The sequence below is a fragment of the Drosophila suzukii genome, unplaced genomic scaffold (genome assembly GCF_043229965.1).
Source record: "Drosophila suzukii unplaced genomic scaffold, CBGP_Dsuzu_IsoJpt1.0 scf_4, whole genome shotgun sequence".
Taxonomy (NCBI): Eukaryota; Metazoa; Arthropoda; class Insecta; order Diptera; family Drosophilidae; genus Drosophila; species Drosophila suzukii.
In genome coordinates this window covers 2,632,498-2,651,965 of record NW_027255927.1, presented here as the reverse complement: position 1 = coordinate 2,651,965, position 19,468 = coordinate 2,632,498, and the positions used below count along the sequence as shown (strand labels likewise).

At 40.0% G+C, this 19,468-nt stretch overlaps 1 protein-coding gene across 25 annotated transcripts in view; it reads right to left on the bottom strand.

The window, feature by feature from the left end:
* Positions 1-19,468, bottom strand: part of Nipped-A (Transcription-associated protein Nipped-A) — a 509,451-nt gene that overhangs the window by 450,335 nt on the left and 39,648 nt on the right. Inside the window, exons 4-5 of one of the 25 annotated variants that reach the window (XR_011605755.1) lie at positions 12,891-12,957; positions 12,153-12,832 (exon numbers count right to left, since the gene is read on the bottom strand). The exons of the other annotated variants lie outside the window; for them this stretch is intronic. The gene's annotated coding sequence lies outside the window, so the exon portion shown is untranslated. The remainder of the gene's footprint in view (positions 1-12,152; positions 12,833-12,890; positions 12,958-19,468) is intronic. 25 annotated transcript variants of the gene reach the window in all.

Sequence of the window (19,468 nt, the reverse complement as noted above, 5' to 3'; positions counted from 1 at the left end):
ACAAACCTCAAAAAATCGTAAATATGAACGTGGATATCTCGGAAACTATTGTAAGGATGTTTTCCCAGCCAGGATATACTCAGGGGTTGGCTAGAGCCTCCACAAAATATTTATAAATTAACAGTGGACGTTGTGGGTTAATCGAGTGAGTTTTGAGGCGTGGTCTTTATAATTAGGAGAGGAAATCGATCCAAAAGGTACGTGACTAGACCTAAGACCGGTTACCGAGTTCGGGCAGACCCTGGACTTGGTAAACGGCTATCGTAGGAAACTCGGGCGCACCCAGGGTTTCGTTTCTAATAACTACGATAAAACTCGGACAGACCCAGGGTTTCACTACTAATAACTATGACAAAACTCGATAATTACGATAAACTCGGGCGGACCCAGGGTTTTATCAATAACTAGAATATAACTCTATTAACGGCCGATATGTTAGTTAATTACGCGTGGGAGTTACGGTTCCGTTACGTTTGATCGATTCTCGGATTAGGGTTATTACCATTTGTTATAATTAATTTATTTATTCTTCGGGCTTGATAAAGACGGGTCGAAAGTCAAGGAAAAGGAATACACACTCGTTGTCAAAATTATAATTCATTAAATTTGTCTTTATTCACCGTTGGCTTCTCTCGCCTTCTCACAACATCTCCGTCTACAGTTTTTTGTTCTAATCGCGTTTCTCGCTGCACCAGTAAAAATCTTTCACGACTATACCGTTTCGCTTACCAACTACAAAAAAAAAACGTGTGGTCTGTCTAGTTGTGACTTATCTCGTCTGCCTAAATAGGTCTATTCGGCTCCGATGTTCGCGTGTCAATCCCCTTGCGCTTCTTCAGTTTTTACCGTTCTCCTGCTCTTGGCCTTTCCGATCTCACCATTTTGTCACCACGCAGTCGAAGTGGTGAACTTCTCGGCAAGTCGAAACTTTCTTTTCTCCATTTGGCAACAGCAACTCCTCTGCTCTGCCAAGCTCGCTTTTCGATATTCCCTCTCGCTCTCCGTTGTCGGCGACCGCGCAGTCGCTGAGGTGGGCTTTGCGTTCTGTTTAGGTCGTTCGGTTTACTGCTCTCTCGCGCTCCCTTGGGGGGTGAATTTCTTAGGCAACTGCGTAGGAGTTGTCGAATAATATATTTATGTGTGTTTGCCCCTAGGGAATCGGGAATAATTGTGGCGGCGTCGGAATCGCCGTCACACTATCAAGGATAGAGAATTGCGATCTCAGATTTCGATTCCGTAGCCGTGCACGCAGCGCAAATTTGCTACGAGAATATGCCACGCCCACTCTAACGCCCACAAACCGCCCAAGCCTGTGGCGCCCACACTTTTCATTCTAGATAACTGAAATGTATTGGTCTCGTCAATACCGATCTATTGATAAAAAAAAATTGCCACGCCCATAGCGCTTAAATCTGTCTACCGCCGGTAGGTGGCGCATTTCAATCTCGCTTTGCTGCTTGAATATCACCATTTCCCTTTGGTTCCTTTAGCTGACTAACGGGTATCTGATAGTCGAGGTACTCGACTTGTTTCTTTTCCTTGTTTATTTTTGGTTTTTTTAATAATAATACTATGTATAAGTATGAAAAATATCTTTCATTATTATACCCGTTACTCGTAGAGTAAAAGGGTATACTAGATTCGTCGGAAAGTATGTAACAGGCAGAAGGAAGCGTTTCCGACCCCACAAAGTATATATATTCTTGATCAGGATCACTAGCCGAGTCGATCTAGCCATGTCCGTCTGTCCGTCTGTCCGTCTGTCCGTCCGTCCGTCTGTCCGTCTGTCCGTCTGTCTGTCCGTCCGGATGAACGCTGAGATCTCGGAAACTATGAGAGCTAGGCTATTGAGATTTGGCGAGCAGATTCCTGAGCTTCTTACGCAGCGCAAGTTTGTTTCAGTACAGTGCCACGCCCACTCTAACGCCCACAAACCGCCCAAAACTGTGGCTCCTACAGTTTTAGTGCTAGAGTAAAAATTTTAACTGAAATGTATTGTTCTTATCAATACCTATCGATTGACCCAAAAAAAAGTTTGCCACGCCCACTTTTACGCCCACAAACCGCGAAAACCTGTGACGCCCACAATTTTCATGCTAGATAAAAAATTTTAACTGAAATGTATTGGTCTCGTCAATACCTATCGATTGATCCAAAAATTTGCCACACCCATTCTAACGCCCATAACGCTTAAATCTGTATACCGCCGGTAGGTGGCGCATTTTAATCTCGCTTTGCTGCTTGCATATCTCCATTTAGCTGAGTAACGGGTATCTGATAGTCGAGGTACTCGACTATAGCGTTCTTCCTTGTTTCCAAATATATTACTTGTATATAAATAATATCTTAATAAATTACATTAAAAAATATTTTTTTAGATTTTGTGTTGAATGTTTCTATGGGAGCTATAGGATATAGCCGTTCGATGTGTCCCATTTTTTATACCCGTTACTCGTAGAGTAAAAGGGTATACTAGATTCGTCGGAAAGTATGTAACAGGCAGAAGGAAGCGTTTCCGACCCCATAAAGTATATATATTCTTGATCAGGATCACTAGCCGAGTCGATCTAGCCATGTCCGTCTGTCCGTCTGTCCGTCTGTCTGTCCGTCCGGATGAACGCTGAGATCTCGGAAACTATGGGAGCTAGGCTATTGAGATTTGGCGTGCAGATTCCTGAGCTTCTTACGCAGCGCAAGTTTGTTTCAGCACAGTGCCACGCCCACTCTAACGCCCACAAACCGCCCAAAACTGTGGCTCCTACAGTTTTGATACTAGAATAAAAATTTTAGCTGAAATGTATTGTTCTCATCAATACCTATCGATTGATCCAAAAAAAAGTTTGCCACGCCCACTTTAACGCCTACAAACCGCGAAAACCTGTGACGCCCACAATTTTCATGCTAGATAAAAAATTTTAACTGAAATGTATTGGTCTCGTCAATACCTATCGATTGATCCAAAAAGAAATTTGCCACGCCCACTCTAACTCCCACAAACCGCGAAAACCTGTGACGCCCAAAATTGTTATGCTAGATAAAAAATTTTAACTGAAATGTATTGGTCTCGACAATACCTATCGATTGGTCCAAAAAAAAAATTTGCCACGCCCACTCTAACGCCCATAACGCTTAAATCTGTATACCGCCGGTAGGTGGCGCATTTTAATCTCGCTTTGCTGCTTGCATATCTCCATTTAGCTGAGTAACGGGTATCTGATAGACGAGGTACTCGACTATAGCGTTCTTCCTTGTTTTTAACATATAACCTCCTAAGCTTGGAAATGACATTTTTTAATTAGTTTTGAATTTCGAATTAAATTTTATCGAAATCGGACGACTATATCATATAGCTGCCATAGGATCGATCGGAAAATTGGTGGAAAAAAATATAAAACAAATTATAGCTTCGGTGTTTTTTAACATATAACCTCCTACGCTTGGTAATAACATTTTTTAATTAGTTCTGAATTTCGAATTTAATTTTATCAAAATCGGACGACTATATCATATAGCTGCCATAGGAACGATCGGAAAATTGGTGGGAAAATAATATGAAACAAATTATAGCTTCGGTGTTTATACCCGTTACTCGTAGAGTAAAAGGGTATACTAGATTCGTCGGAAAGTATGTAACAGGCAGAAGGAAGCGTTTCCGACCCCATAAAGTATATATATTCTTGATCAGGATCACTAGCCGAGTCGATCTAGCCATGTCCGTCTGTCCGTCTGTCCGTCTGTCCGTCTGTCTGTCCGGATGAACGCTGAGATCTCGGAAACTATGAGAGCTAGGCTATTGAGATTTGGCGTACAGATTCCTGAGCTTCCTACGCAGCGCAAGTTTGTTTCAGTAGACTGCCACGCCCACTCTAACGCCCACAAACCGCCCAAAACTGTAACTCCAACAGTTTTGATGCTAGATAAAAAATTTTAACTGAAATGTATTGTTCTCATCAATACCTATCGATTGACCTAAAAAAAAGTTTGCCACGCCCACTTAAACGCCCACAAACCGCGAAAACCTGTGACGCCCACAATTTGCATGCTACATAAAAAATTTTAACTGAAATGTATTGGTGTCGTCAATACCTATCGATTTATCCAAAAATAAATTTGCCACGCCCACTCTAACGCCCATAACGCTTAAATCTGTCTACCGCCGGTAGGTGGCGCATTTTAATCTCGCTTTGCTGCTTGCATATCTCCATTTAGCTGAGTAACGGGTATCTGATAGTCGAGGTACTCGACTATAGCGTTCTTCCTTGTTTTTAAAATATAACCTCCTACGCTTGTAAATAACATTTTTTAATAAGGTCTGAATTTCTAATTTAATTTTATCAGAATCGGACAACTATATCATATAGCTGTATATAATTATAGCTTCGGTTTTTATACCCGTTACTCGTAGAGTAAAAGGGTATACTAGATTCGTCGGAAAGTATGTAACAGGCAGAAGGAAGCGTTTCCGACCCCATAAAGTATATATATTCTTGATCAGGATCACTAGCCGAGTCGATCTAGCCATGTCCGTCTGTCCGTCTGTCCGTCTGTCCGTCTGTCCGTCTGTCCGTCTGACCGTCTGTCCGTCTGTCCGTCTGTCCGTCTGTCTGTCCGTCCGGATGAACGCTCAGATCTCGGAAACTATGAGAGCTAGGCTATTGAGATTTGGCGTACAGATTCCTGAGCTTCTTACGCAGCGCAAGTTTGTTTCAGTAGACTGCCACGCCCACTCTAACGCCCACAAACCGCCCAAATTTGTAACTCCTACAGTTTTGATGCTAGATAGAAAATTTTAACTGAAATGTATTGTTCTCATCAATACCTATCGATTGACCTAAAAAGTTTGCCATGCCCACTTAAACGCCCACAAACCGCGAAAACCTGTGACGCCCACAATTTGCATGCTAGATAAAAAATTTTAACTGAAATGTATTGGTGTCGTCAATACCTATCGATTGAGCCACGCCCACTCTAACGCCCATAACGCTTAAATCTGTCTACCGCCGGTAGGTGGCGCATTTTAATTTCGCTTTGCTGCTTGCATATCTCCATTTCCCTTTGAGTAATGGGTATCTGATAGTCGAGGTACTCGACTATAGCGTTCTTCCTTGTTTTATATATATTATCTTACATTATTGGGAATATCAATTTTTGTATTTTTAAATTTAATAATTATAGCTGCAAGGGTATACAAACTGCTCACTGCTTTACGCATATTTCGTTTTGTTTTGACCTTTCCCGAATTCTGACAAAGAAAGAGATGTAAATCTACGAATATCTGCTTATCTTTCTTGCCCGACTGTTGCCTACTGACATGTCACTCAGATCTGATTCCAGAACTGAAGTAAAGTGACAGCTAAGCTTATGGGTCAGTGCGGACTGACAACTGACGAACTGTACGAATTATTATTGTCTTCCTGGCTACGTCTTAGAGCGGCAAAATGGTGCCTGAACGAAGGACGTCTTTCCCTCGTCCCACGTACTTTTTCAGGACTTGGGGACTAATATGCCCCCGCATCTGGTTGTAAAATCAACTCCGTGCCACAACAAAGATTTCTGTAATAAATTATGAAACAAAATCACCTCGTCCCACGTACTTTTTCAGGACTTGGGGACTAATATGCCCCCGCATCTGGTTGTAAAATCAACTCCGTGCCACAACAAAGATTTCTGTAATAAATTATGAAACAAAATCACCTCTGATATCAACCTTTAAAACGTAAATGTATTATACGATCTTGGCACGCTGCAACTGAATACAGTATTTGCAATTACTACTCCGTAGCAGCGAGATGAATACAAATATTGCTATGCTATTGCTATCGCTCTCTTTTTGACAAGAGCCGTAGCAGAGCCATAGCAGAACAACGAGAAAGAATATGCTCTGCTCTGCTCGTAGTTTTGACGCTTGAGAAACTGTAGCAATAGCGATAGCAGAAAATGAAGTTCTGTGCTCTGTGTAGCAGTAACGGTAGCAAAAAATTGATAGCGAGATGAGAGCAGAGCACATGCTATTTTTTCATGTGCTACGGCTCTCGCTTGTGTTTGTTATACTCGTTACTCGTAGAGTAAAAGGGAATACTTGATTCGTCGGAAAGTATGTAACAGGCAGAAGGAAGCGTTTCCGACCCCACAAAGTATATATATTCTTGATCAGGATCACTAGCCGAGTCGATCTAGCCATGTCCGTCTGTCCGTCTGTCCGTCTGTCTGTCCGTCCGGATGAACGCTGAGATCTCGGAAACTATGGGAGCTTGGCTATTGAGATTTGGCGTGCAGATTCCTGAGCTTCTTACGCAGCGCAAGTTTGTTTCAGCACAGTGCCACGCCCACTCTAACGCCCACAAACCGCCCAAAACTGTGGCTCCTACAGTTTTGATGCTAGAATAAAAATTTTAACTGAAATGTATTGTTCTCATCAATACCTATCGATTGACCCAAAAAAAAGTTTGCCACGCCCACTTTAACGCCCACAAACCGAGAAAACCTGTGACGCCCACACTTTTCATGCTAGATAAAAAATTTTAACTGAAATGTATTGGTCTCGTTGATACCTATCGATTGATCCAAAAAGAAATTTGCCACGCCCACTCTAACTCCCACAAACCGCGAAAACCTGTGACGCCCAAAATTGTTATGCTAGATAAAAAATTTTAACTGAAATGTATTGGTCTCGACAATACCTATCGATTGGTCCAAAAAAAAAATTTGCCACGCCCACTCTAACGCCCATAACGCTTAAATCTGTATACCGCCGGTAGGTGGCGCATTTTAATCTCGCTTTGCTGCTTGCATATCTCCATTTAGCTGAGTAACGGGTATCTGATAGACGAGGTACTCGACTATAGCGTTCTTCCTTGTTTTTAACATATAACCTCCTAAGCTTGGAAATGACATTTTTTAATTAGTTTTGAATTTCGAATTAAATTTTATCGAAATCGGACGACTATATCATATAGCTGCCATAGGATCGATCGGAAAATTGGTGGAAAAAAATATAAAACAAATTATAGCTTCGGTGTTTTTTAACATATAACCTCCTACGCTTGGTAATAACATTTTTTAATTAGTTCTGAATTTCGAATTTAATTTTATCAAAATCGGACGACTATATCATATAGCTGCCATAGGAACGATCGGAAAATTGGTGGGAAAATAATATGAAACAAATTATAGCTTCGGTGTTTTTTAAAATATAACCTCCTACGCTTGTAAATAACATTTTTTAATAAGGTCTGAATTTCTAATTTAATTTTATCAGAATCGGACAACTATATCATATAGCTGTATATAATTATAGCTTCGGTTTTTTTATATATATTATCTTACATTATTGGGAATATCAATTTTTGTATTTTTAAATTTAATAATTATAACTGCAAGGGTATACAAACTGCTCACTGCTTTACGCATATTTCGTTTTGTTTTGACCTTTCCCGAATTCTGACAAAGAAAGAGATGTAAATCTACGAATATCTGCTTATCTTTCTTGCCCGACTGTTGCCTACTGACATGTCACTCAGATCTGATTCCAGAACTGAAGTAAAGTGACAGCTAAGCTTATGGGTCAGTGCGGACTGACAACTGACGAACTGTACGAATTATTATTGTCTTCCTGGCTACGTCTTAGAGCGGCAAAATGGTGCCTGAACGAAGGACGTCTTTCCCTCGTCCCACGTACTTTTTCAGGACTTGGGGACTAATATGCCCCCGCATCTGGTTGTAAAATCAACTCCGTGCCACAACAAAGATTTCTGTAATAAATTATGAAAGAAAATCACCTCGTCCCACGTACTTTTTCAGGACTTGGGGACTAATATGCCCCCGCATCTGGTTGTAAAATCAACTCCGTGCCACAACAAAGATTTCTGTAATAAATTATGAAACAAAATCACCTCTGATATCAACCTTTAAAACGTAAATGTATTATACGATCTTGGCACGCTGCAACTGAATACAGTATTTGCAATTACTACTCCGTAGCAGCGAGATGAATACAAATATTGCTATGCTATTGCTATCGCTCTCTTTTTGACAAGAGCCGTAGCAGAGCCATAGCAGAACAACGAGAAAGAATATGCTCTGCTCTGCTCGTAGTTTTGACGCTTGAGAAACTGTAGCAATAGCGATAGCAGAAAATGAAGTTCTGTGCTCTGTGTAGCAGTAACGGTAGCAAAAAATTGATAGCGAGATGAGAGCAGAGCACATGCTATTTTTTCATGTGCTACGGCTCTCGCTTGTGTTTGTTATACTCGTTACTCGTAGAGTAAAAGGGAATACTTGATTCGTCGGATAGGATGTAAGAGGCAGAAGGAAGCGTTGCCGACCCCATAAAGTGTATATATTCTTGATCAGGATCACTAGCCGAGTCGATCTAGCCATGTCCGTGTGTCCGTCTGTCCGGATGAACGCTGAGATCTCGGAAACTATAAGAGCTAGGCTATTGAGATTTGGCATGCAGATTCCTAAGCTTCTTACGCAGCGCAAGTTTGTTTCAGCAGCGTGCCACGCCCACTCTAACGCCCAGAAACCGCCCAAAACTCTTTTTGATGCTAGAATAAAAATGTTAACTAAAATGTATTGTTCTCATCAATACCTATCGATTGACCCAAAAAAAATTTGCCACGCTCACTCTAACGCCGATAACGCTTAAATCTGTCTACCGCCGGTAGGTGGCGCATTTTAATCTCGCTTTGCTGCTTGCATATCTCCATTTCCCTTTGGTCCCTTTAGCTGAGTAACGGGTATCTGATAGTCGAGGTACTCGACTATAGCGTTCTTCCTTGTTTTGTTATATGTTTAGACAAATTTTCTATATTTTTGTTATAAATTTCAGCATGCTATGGCCATTATTAGTATTTTTGGCCGCTTTTCCATACAAACTGATCCACTGTGCCCTGGTAAGAACAGTGGTTACAGACCCAATATTTTCGTCTTCGCCAAACAATGTTCAAGTATCAACATATGATGTTGTTAGATGTTATAATTGCAAAGATATTGGTTACATGGAAACATACTCTTTCTTGCCTCCAAAATTCGCTAAATGTAGTGGTGATCATGAATCTGGAAACCATGTTTGCCCCGCTAGGTCTCAGGATCAATTTTGGTGCATTAATTGCGGTTCCAATCACAGGGCAGGCTACCTCAAATGTCAAGCTTTTCTAGAAGTCGTCGCTAATCTGGAACAACCAAAGACAACCTTCAATTAAATTTGTACATGCCCCGCTTCCTGCTCAGAGTGCTTGGGGACCATCTATACCATCGCCGTCTTCCAATTCAATGCAACGCGCCCCTGAGGCTCCATCGTCTGGTGACTGGAATGATCACAATTAATTTTGGGGTTGAAGCAATGTTCAGATGTTCAGCTTTAAGATCGTAGTACGTCTTTTTACCTGCAAGTATTAGCCAGATGAGGACCTATGGGCCGGGAGAAATCCAAAGGGAATTGATTTTGCTATTTATATGGGCAGAAGGGATCACTACGGCGACGCTGGATGCAAACGCCTCATCCACCAGACTTAGCTATTTTTAAAAGGTCTGATATACATATTATTAAGAAAACGTCTTTTTGATGCTCCGTAAACTTAGTGTTATCAATCCGCATGCTGATCGAGGCTTCGAGCTATGAAAATGCGTTTGCGGTCTTAAGCGACCACGTCTCCGAAAGATTCCTTTGCTTCGGACGGTACTTGGGCAAATAAAGATAATGGAATAGCTAAGGAATTCGCTGATTCTTTGGAAGAAAGATTTAAGCCTTTTACTTTGGCCACAGATGAAGAGACGGCTGTTACAGAAGCTTTTCATGGTCTTCCCTGGTCCTGATTCTTAAATGTTGCATATTGATGCAGAAGAAGCTAAAGACAAAATAAGCGATTTAAGCATAACAAGGCCCCTGGGCATAACAGTATTGACGGGAAAGTGGCTAAAGTTTTGCCAGTGGCAGCTATTTCGTTCGTTACGCGTATCTTCAATGTTCTTTTATATTATCTGAAGCAGTGGAAGAATGCGAATGTTAGTATGATCCCCAAGAAAGGCGTCTTTCCCCGCTGTGCAAATTATTGGCTGCCTAAGCCTATTGCCAACCTTATCCAAGATTTTTAAGCAAATCCTTCTAAAAAGGTTTTTAGTGTTCATCTATTCCAGGACGCAACTGCGAAATCATCAGATCAGTTTGTTGAGCAAATGCATCGGGTGGTCAATCATATCCTTAAGGTCCTTGAGACGAAAGAATAGCGGAGTATTTTTTTTAGATGTCCAGCAATCCTTTGATCGAGTCTGGAACTGCGGCTAACTCTTTAAGCATAAACCCGTTCTTCCCTGACATACTTTGATCTCCTCCGCTCATTTCTTATTAGCAAACCTTTCAGGTGGATGTTCGAGGTTCTAAGTCTAATTTAAAGGCTATACTTGCTGCAGTCCATCAAGAATGTTTGTTGGGCCCTGTCTTATATATCCCATATTCACCTCATACCTTCCTTCGCCCAGAACAGAAATGTTCTAACATCTACTTTTGCAGATGATATTGCATTTCTGTAGATAAGTTCTCTGCGAAGAGTGGCGACAGATATAGTAAACCACATGTTAAATGAGTTTAAGCCTTTGTCGTCGATATGAAAAATCGTTGTTACTCCTGCAAAATCTCAGCATGCTGCCTATTCGTTAAACAGGCTGAACACTTATCATCTTTCCCTGAACGGGACTCCAATAAAGCACTCCGACACGGTTAAGTACCTTGGGCTTAGTCTGGACAGGCGGCTTACATGTAACAACAAATTGTGGCTACCTGTGCTTCCACAAGGCAAAAGGAGAGGAAAATGAGATGGCTCCTTCGTGTGCGCAGTGGACTCACGGCGAAAACAAGGCTTTTCAAAGATAGCCTAGTCAACATTGAGTCCTGCCAAGATAAAATTCTAAGTTTTAAAGTTCGTCTGGAGGTCGTGGTGTAAGGGTGACCTCAGTCAGGTCTAAGAAAGATACGTCACCGAAATTTGATTCTGAACGCCATTTACAATCTATTGCTGATATTTCTTCATGATCGTAAGACAATTTGAAAGACGTTTCGAATACTTCGGCGAATACTTAAATTGATGATGAGATAGATTTTCCTTCTCCACATTTTAATGAAGGAATACATGGTGCAAGCACACCTGGTCATTCCACTACTGTAACTCAGTCAAAATGTCTAAAGAAATTTCAGGTACTGCTACTCCTTCAACTAAAGCATCAAAAACATGACCTTCGTCCTCCCGCCTTTATGATAAAGGGAGTTACTGATGCCAAACAACTTATAAGTCTCATCAACGCTGCCACAACCAATATAAGATTTAAGATAAATAGACTGGATATACATACAAGATAGTTTAACATATCTTGTGGATTAATAATATCCCGTTTAACTCTTGGCAAATAAAAAATGACCGATCTTTCAGGACCTACATTCGTCTACGGATATTAAATATATAAAGGCTGATTATTAATATTTTCTTTGTTGAGCTAGAGTGGTCGCCAAATAATATAAAAGTCTACGACAATAAGTTGTTGGCATATCAGTCAATTACTATAGTACTACGGAACGCCAATATAAAGTTGTTGTTCACCGAGAGGTGTTCAGCCTTTAGATCGTATTAAGTCTTCTTGTATGCAAGTTTTAGCCACAGTAAGACCAGCACACTTTCCACCTGATGCAAGGAGAAATCGAACGCAAATTGACTTTGCTATATATAAGGGTATTTCGTCCAACTTTCTGACTGTTCCTGAATTAAATGAACTTAGCTCTAATCACATTCCGCTTGAAATACTTTTATGCGCTGCTGTTTCACCCCGACTTACAACAAAAAGTTTGTTGCTCATCGGGCTAAAATTGGACGTTTTAAGGATCATCTAACTATCCTTATTGATAATGATGAATCTGCTATCTGAGTTGTCCTCTGGATATGGATGCTGCTGTTAACGGTTATCACTCTGCTGTTCGACAGCTAAATAATGCCCTTTTAAATCCTGGGTGCAAACGCGACATCCACAGACTTAGCTATCTTTAAAAGGGCTGGTTCACTATCAATAAAAGCTATTTATGGTGGTAAGTCGGACTTTTTTCTAAACTTAGTGCTATCAGTCCGGATGCTGATCAAGGCTTCGAGCTGTGGAAATGCACTTACCGGTTTAAGCGGCAGCCGAAGTTTCCATTGCTTCGATTGGACGGTACTTCGGCAAGTAAAGGTGATAAAATAGCTAAGGAATTCGCTGATTATTTGAAAGAAAGATTTAAGCCTATTGAATTGGTCACAGATGAAGGGACTGCTTCTCAAGCGCAGCTTATTAATCCAGAGCAAGGCCCCTGGGCCTGATTGATTGTTCTTGCTATGATTGTTCTTTCATATTATCTGGAGCAGTGGAAGCATGCGAATGGTGCAGATTCCTTTCGACCCATAAGCCTGTTGCCTTCTCCAAGATTTTTTAGCAAATTTTTCTAAAAAGGCTTTTTAGTGTACATTAATTCCACGACGCAATTCCGAATCATTTCTTATTGTATCAGTTCTTATTATATAATAATTCTTATTTCGTAATAGCAGAACCTTCCAGGTTCGAAGATCAAAGTCTGCTCCAAGGCCTATATTTTCTGGAGTCTCTCAAGGAAGTTTGCTGGGTCCTGTCTTATATACCATATTCACTTGGAACCTTCCTTCGCCCAGAAGCAGAAATGTTCTATCAGCTACTTACGCAGATGACACTGCACTTCTGGCGACAAGTGCTCTGCGAAGAGAGGCGACAGATATGGTCCAGGACATGTTAAATGAATTTGAGGCCTGGGCTTAGAGGTGGAATATCGCTGTCAGTCCTGCAAAATTTCAGCATGCCACTTTTTCGTTGAACAGACTGAAAACTTTTCGCCTCACCCGGGACGGGACTCCTATAAAGCACTCCGACACAGTACCATGGGCTTACCCTGGAAAGGCGGCTTAACTGGAAGCAGCACAAAACAAAAGGCGAAGTAAATCAGATGGATCCTATAAAAGGGTATACTAGATTCGTCGGAAAGTATGTAACAGGCAGAAGGTGCGCTCTCGACCCCATAAAGTATACACTTGTCAGAAAAAGTATGCGTAGAAACATTTCAGGAAACTTTAGAGTTAAAAAAAAAACATGTTAAAAAAATCTTAAAAATTGTATTTTAATTTTTACAGATATTATCTTTATTCACCTTCCGTTTAATGAAACTCTTAAATTTTAAAGACTTATACTTTTTCTTAAATAAATTAAAATGTACAAAATGGACCGATTTCGCATCAGAAAAAGTATGCGTACAAAGGAAAAGAATGCAAAAATAACGGTATTAAAAGCTTTTAAATTGCTGTTTTGGCATTGATAACTGTAATTCTAAGTTTGTTTACTTGTTTCTAATCATTTCTGGCATATTCGTGTTGTAACCAGACGTTATTTTTATGATGGGGAAAAAGACAAAAAAAATTAGCCATGATTTGAGGAAAGTCATAGTAAAACTACGTGATGAAGGGAAAACTCTTCGGGAAATTGGTGGGATAGTTGGCAGAACACACTCCTCTGTACAAAAAGTCCTTTAAAATTTCAATGTATCGGGTTCCTGTGAGTCAAAACCCCGCTCTGGTAGACCACCAAAGCTCACTGAGCGTGAGAAGAGAAGCGTTTTGAAGACTGTTAAAATAAATCCAAGGACAACAGCCTCCCAAATTGCAAAGGATATTAAGGAGAAGTATAATAAGCATCTTCATAACGACACTGTATGTAAAATTTTGAAGAAGGAATACTATAACAGCCGTACTGCCCGGAAGAAACCACCAAGAGAAAATTCAATAACAAGCCCAGGAGTTCTGGAAAAAAGTGATTTTTAGTGACGAAAGCAAGTTTTGCATATTCGGGATAAAGGGTCGTACGACGGTGTGGAGAAAAACTGGTACAGCCCTCGAAATCCAAAACCTTGTCCCAACCGTTAAGCACGGTGGTGGTGGCGTTATGATTTGGGGATGTATGGCGGCCAGTGGAGTTGGAAATCTTGTTTCATTGAATCCACAATGGATCACAAGATGTATATCAACATCCTAAAAGAAAATTTACATCAAAGCGCCGCGAAACTGGGACTGGAGGATGACTTTTGGTTCCAACAGGACAACGACCCGAAGCATTGTGCCATGAATACGAAACTTTGGTTGATTTATAATGTGAAGAATCAGTTAAATTCGCCACCGCAGTCCCCAGATCTCAATCCAATTGAGCATTTGTGGGACCTCCTGGAGCGCAGGATCCGCCAGCACACCATTACATCAAAGGACATCCTAAAACAAGTGATGGTCGAGGAATGGAATAAAATATCGGTGGAGGACACAACAAAATTGGTCCAGTCAATGCCAAATCGGTTGGCTGAAGTCCTAAAACGAAAGGGGTATCCGACCTCAAATTGAATTCCAGTCCTTTTGCCAAAAACATGGAGTTTTCTTATGATTTTTGATTTTGTACGCATACTTTTTCTGATGCGAAATCAGACCATTTTGTAAATTTTAATTTATATAAGAAAAAATATAAGTGTTAGAAAATTAAGAGTTTCATCAAAGGAAAGGTCAATAAAGGTACTATCTGTAAAAATTAAAATGAAATTTTAAATATTTTTTAACATGTTTTTTTTAACTTTAAGGTTTCCAGAAATTTTTGTAAGCATACTTTTTCTGACAAGTGTATATATTCTTGATCAGGATCACTAGCCGAGTCGATCTAGCCATGTCCGTCTGTCCGTATGAACTCGGAAACTATAAGAGCTAGGCTGTTTGGATTTCGCATGCAGATTCCTGAGCTTAATGCGCAGCGCAAGTTTGTTTCAGCAGGGTGCCACGCCCACTCTAACGCCCACAAACCGCCCAAAAATGTGGCTCCTACTGTTTTAATGCTAGAATAAACATTTTAACTGAAATGTATTATTCTCATCAATGCTTATCGGTTGATCCAAAAAAAGTATGCCACGCCCACAAATCACTAAAGCCTGTGGCGCCCACAATTGTTATGCTAGATAAAAATTTTAACTGAAGTGTATTGGCCTCGTCAATACCTATTGATTCATCCAAAAAAAAACTTTGCCACGCCCACTCTTACGCCCATAACGCTTAAATCTGTCTACCGCCGATAGGTGGCGCATTTCAATCTCGCTTTGCTGCTTGCATATCTCCATTTCCCTTTGGTCCCATTAGCTGAGTAACGGGTATCTGATAGTCGAGGTACTCGACTATATCGTTCTTCCTTGTTAGACCTGGCTTTGCAAAGACGATACTGATGCCTTGAGAGCAGAGCTCGTAAATAATTGTCGACCGTTTCTCGTTGTCTGCAAATAAGTGTATTTTCCTGACTCTACGAAAAGACTCAGAGATCAACCGACTTATGGGTTCTTGAATGAGCTCGCTCGCGCTCAGAGCGAAACCGTTTTTTGCTATTCTGTTTTCTTCTGGTTGTTCCAAGACCGTTTTGTCGTGTTCAGTGAAGCAAAAGGTCTTTTGCGTATGTATTGGTATACATTGACACGCATAGGCAAACAAATCGTGAGGCGTCTGTTTTGCAGACGAAATATATTAGTTGGAATCGTTAGCAAAAATATTTGAAAATATATTTAAATTGTTTTATTAAACAAATTATATTATTACTTTTTTACAACAACGAAAGTACTTGTGAAGACCGTTTGCGTTGAGTTTTTCGGTCAATCGGTCTTTTGCTGACTCTCATTGTGCGATTATTTCTCGTACCGCTCTTTACGCACTGCTCATTAAAAGAGCGACATACAAAGAGCTCAACGAAAAGCGCTTAACAAAAAACATAAATGAAGACAGCAAGAGTCTCTTGCTCAGAGCGAGAGCGAGAGAGTATGAACTTTTTCGGTTGTGCTCGCAACGAGAGCGCAAGAAGAAAAACGGTCAACAGTTATTTGCAATCTATGCTTGAGAGTCTTCTGCAGTTAAGTGATTTCCGAGCACATGCAGCCGCCAGGAAACACTGTAAAAGTTTCTTCAAGTTAAAATGTAAGAGATAGAAAAAAAAATCAAAAACAAAAGGCATGAACTCAGTTTTGCACATTCCGTTATTCGCACTTGTTTTTGCTCTCCCTGTTCTCTTATCAGCAAAATACTTGCAGATTTACCGTTTTATGTCTTTTTCATTCATTATTCGTTGATATAATTCCGAATTCTTATAGTTCAAGGTAGATTTAATGACTTTAAAAATTAGTCTCCAACTTATATCTGTAAAATGAAGAAGCTTTCGCCAGATACCGAAACTAGTATTGTTTTCATGACTAAAAGTGGTTGTTCGACACGCACAATTGCTGAGAAGCTGAAAATTAGGTGAAAAAAAGACAAATAAAAAGACAAATTGATTCGAAAGCGTGTTGAATGGTCGCCGCCGCCTTCTAACGGACTCTGATGCTCGACTTATGATGTCCAACATGAGGAAGGATAAGCTTTTAACACCAAAAGAGGCTTCTAAGGAGTTAAATAAAACCGTAGGTCGATGGACAGCCAGAAGAGCACTGGGTAGAACTTGATATGTCGCCTCTGTTAAAAAAAATAAACCAGCTCTATCCGGGAAAAATGTTAGAGCTCGGTTATAATTTGCAAAGACACACAAAAACTGGTCGGACGAATCCAACTTTAACCGTTTCCAGTCGGATGGCAAGGAGTATTATTGATTGGCCCGGTAACAAGCTTCAGAGACATCAAATCAAACCGTAAAGCATGGAGGAGAAAATATAATGGCTTGGGGTCCTTCATATGGTGGCACATTGGGCCGTTGCACAAGATTGATGGGATAATGCGAAAAGAGGACTATTTAAACATTTTAAAAACCCGTCTTCACAATTTTCTCGATAAGAGTGCCTATCCTGAAGGAGAAATCACTTTCCAACAGGATGGGGATATAAAGCACACAGCGAAAATTGTAAAAGAATGGTTGGCAAAACAAAATTTTAAGTTCAAAATCCCGACCTCAATCCAATTGAAAACTTATGGTCAATTGTGAAGCGGCGGCTCGGGCAGTATCAATCGGCCCCATGCAACCTTGAATGTAACCAAATTCCGAAAGAAATTATACAGAACTTAGTTGAAAGTATGCCAAAGCGCATAAAAAATGTAATAGACAATAAGGGTCTTTGGACCAAATATTAATTTGGTATTTCTTTATAATTTTTCATAAAAGGTGCAAAGCTGAGTACATGCCTTCTGTTTTTGTTTTTTATTTCTCTCTCTCTTACATTTCTTCTTCTATTATTGTAGTACTTAAGTCTATTTGTTACAAATAAAATAGGTATTACGGGAAAAAAAGTTTGTTTCATTTGGTTCAGCATATGCTGAACATGGAATCAATTTTGCTCCCCACTGTGTATTATTATAAAAGATATGGGTTGCGAAGGCACAAAAAATGTTGCGCATACTACAAAGTTCCTTAGATAAAGTCCCCTTTATAAAGCTTATAGGCACAATAGAGGCCTAAAGGATATAAAGTATGATACGGTTGATGTCGAAGATGATATATTGAATATATTATAATTAAATAATTATTAAGCACAACTTAATATTAATAGTCGTCAATACTAAAAAATAAAAAAATAAATAATTTTTTGTACTAATTTTAATATGATAAAAAAACACAGCTTTTTTTCACCCTTGTCCCGCCGAAAACAGCTTTTTTTTCCTGCAAAAGTTGGCAACACTGGCCGGAACGGATATCCGCTGGGGCAAAGTAAGTCAAATGTTTTTAAGAATCTTATTAAATATTTCCTAAACAATTAAAAGTATAATACTTTTTTTTAAAAATATGTCAAGTGAAGAATTAGAATTTGTTTTGGGAAGGACTCAAACTGTGAAGCCCGAGTACAAATAAAGGTCGTACCACTTGTTTCGCTAAACCAAGTCCATATGAATTTCTTCCGTGAAAAAATGCCTTTTTAAGTTTAAAAAAATGATTTGTTGTACTATCAAATACACATTTATTTTAATTTACTATACGGGTAATCATCTAATAACTATACAAAGGTGAAATTTTTACCATTTTCATTCTAGGATCTAAATTGCTTGGAGAAATAATTGAATAATATTTAAAAAAATGATTACAGCAGGAAGTTTCTTATGATTATTAGTTTCAATATCCGGTACAATTTTTTTTTCTGATTTGAAAATATAACCTATTTCTTAAATTTTTTGGTAGGTTTTTCTAGCGTCTATACATTCTCGGTAGGCATCGTCACCACTCCTTGTTCCACCAACATGCTGGTCTGCGTCCTTAAAAACTATTGCTGCTTTGCATACTGGCGTCGCAAGCCTCCTTGACTTTGGTCATCATTGTCTCTTCATGTTCGAGATCTTCCATTCCTTCTAGAAATGCTATGAACATTTAGTTGGTTTAATGTACTTTTCTTGTAGTGACTCCTAAGTGTTATTCTTGACGCGTTTCTCTGTGTGTAGTGGGTGGTAGTAATTGCGCAATGTCGCTTGCGGTGTACGCCTCGCTGATTTCCCACATTGCCGGCGCTGCCATGCGTGTGCTTATATAAGTGGGATCTATTATCGACAGTGAATTGTAGGCGGTTAATAGGAACAACTCCGGAGAGGCAAAGGCCTCTACCACAGTTCTATGTCGTTTGTGTACACTCACAGATCGTTTAACTTCGCCCTTTTGTGTCCTTTCGTATTGGGCCTTTTGGCCAAACGACCTCCGTGTTAGATCTTATAGTCCTATAAGGTTTCCTAGGCATTGCCACGTCTATCCTGAGCTTTGTAATTGTTTTGCATTGTTCTGCAGAGATTTCGTTTTAGTTGGTTAAACCCTACCATCTCATTTTTTGATAGCCTCGATGTTTGCCGGACAATTAAAGCTGCCAGACGAGTTATATGTTGGTTGATCCTTTTTTTGGGCACACAGAATGCAAGCACGGATTTAATGCGGCAGATGACCTACCTGTCGGGCCAGCCAATCCAAGCTCTTATATCATTTGCATCGCATATCACCTCTCTTTCGATCTCGCTCTCTTGGTTTGCATTCTTGTGCCCAGCGTTCGGCTGGCTAACTTTTGTTAAGTAGTACGAATTTGTTCTCGACATTAACCCTCTAGTGCTCTAGACCTCCTCTACGGATCAACAACTTTTGTTTTATATGTTTTAAAAACTCCACCGCATTAAACCAAATTATTTCCGTGTTGTTGATAATACTAAGTACGCAAAACAAAAAAAAAAACAAGGAAGAACGCTATAGTCGAGTACCTCGACTATCAGATACCCGTTACTCAGCTAATGGGACCAAAGGGAAATGGAGATATGCAAGCAGCAAAGTGAGATTAAAATGCGCCACCTACCGGCGGTAGACAGACTTAAGCGTTATGGGCGTTAGAGTGGGCGTGGACATTTTTTTTTTTATCAATCGATAGGATTGACGAGACCAATACATTTAAATTTTTCCAAATTTTTACTTGAAA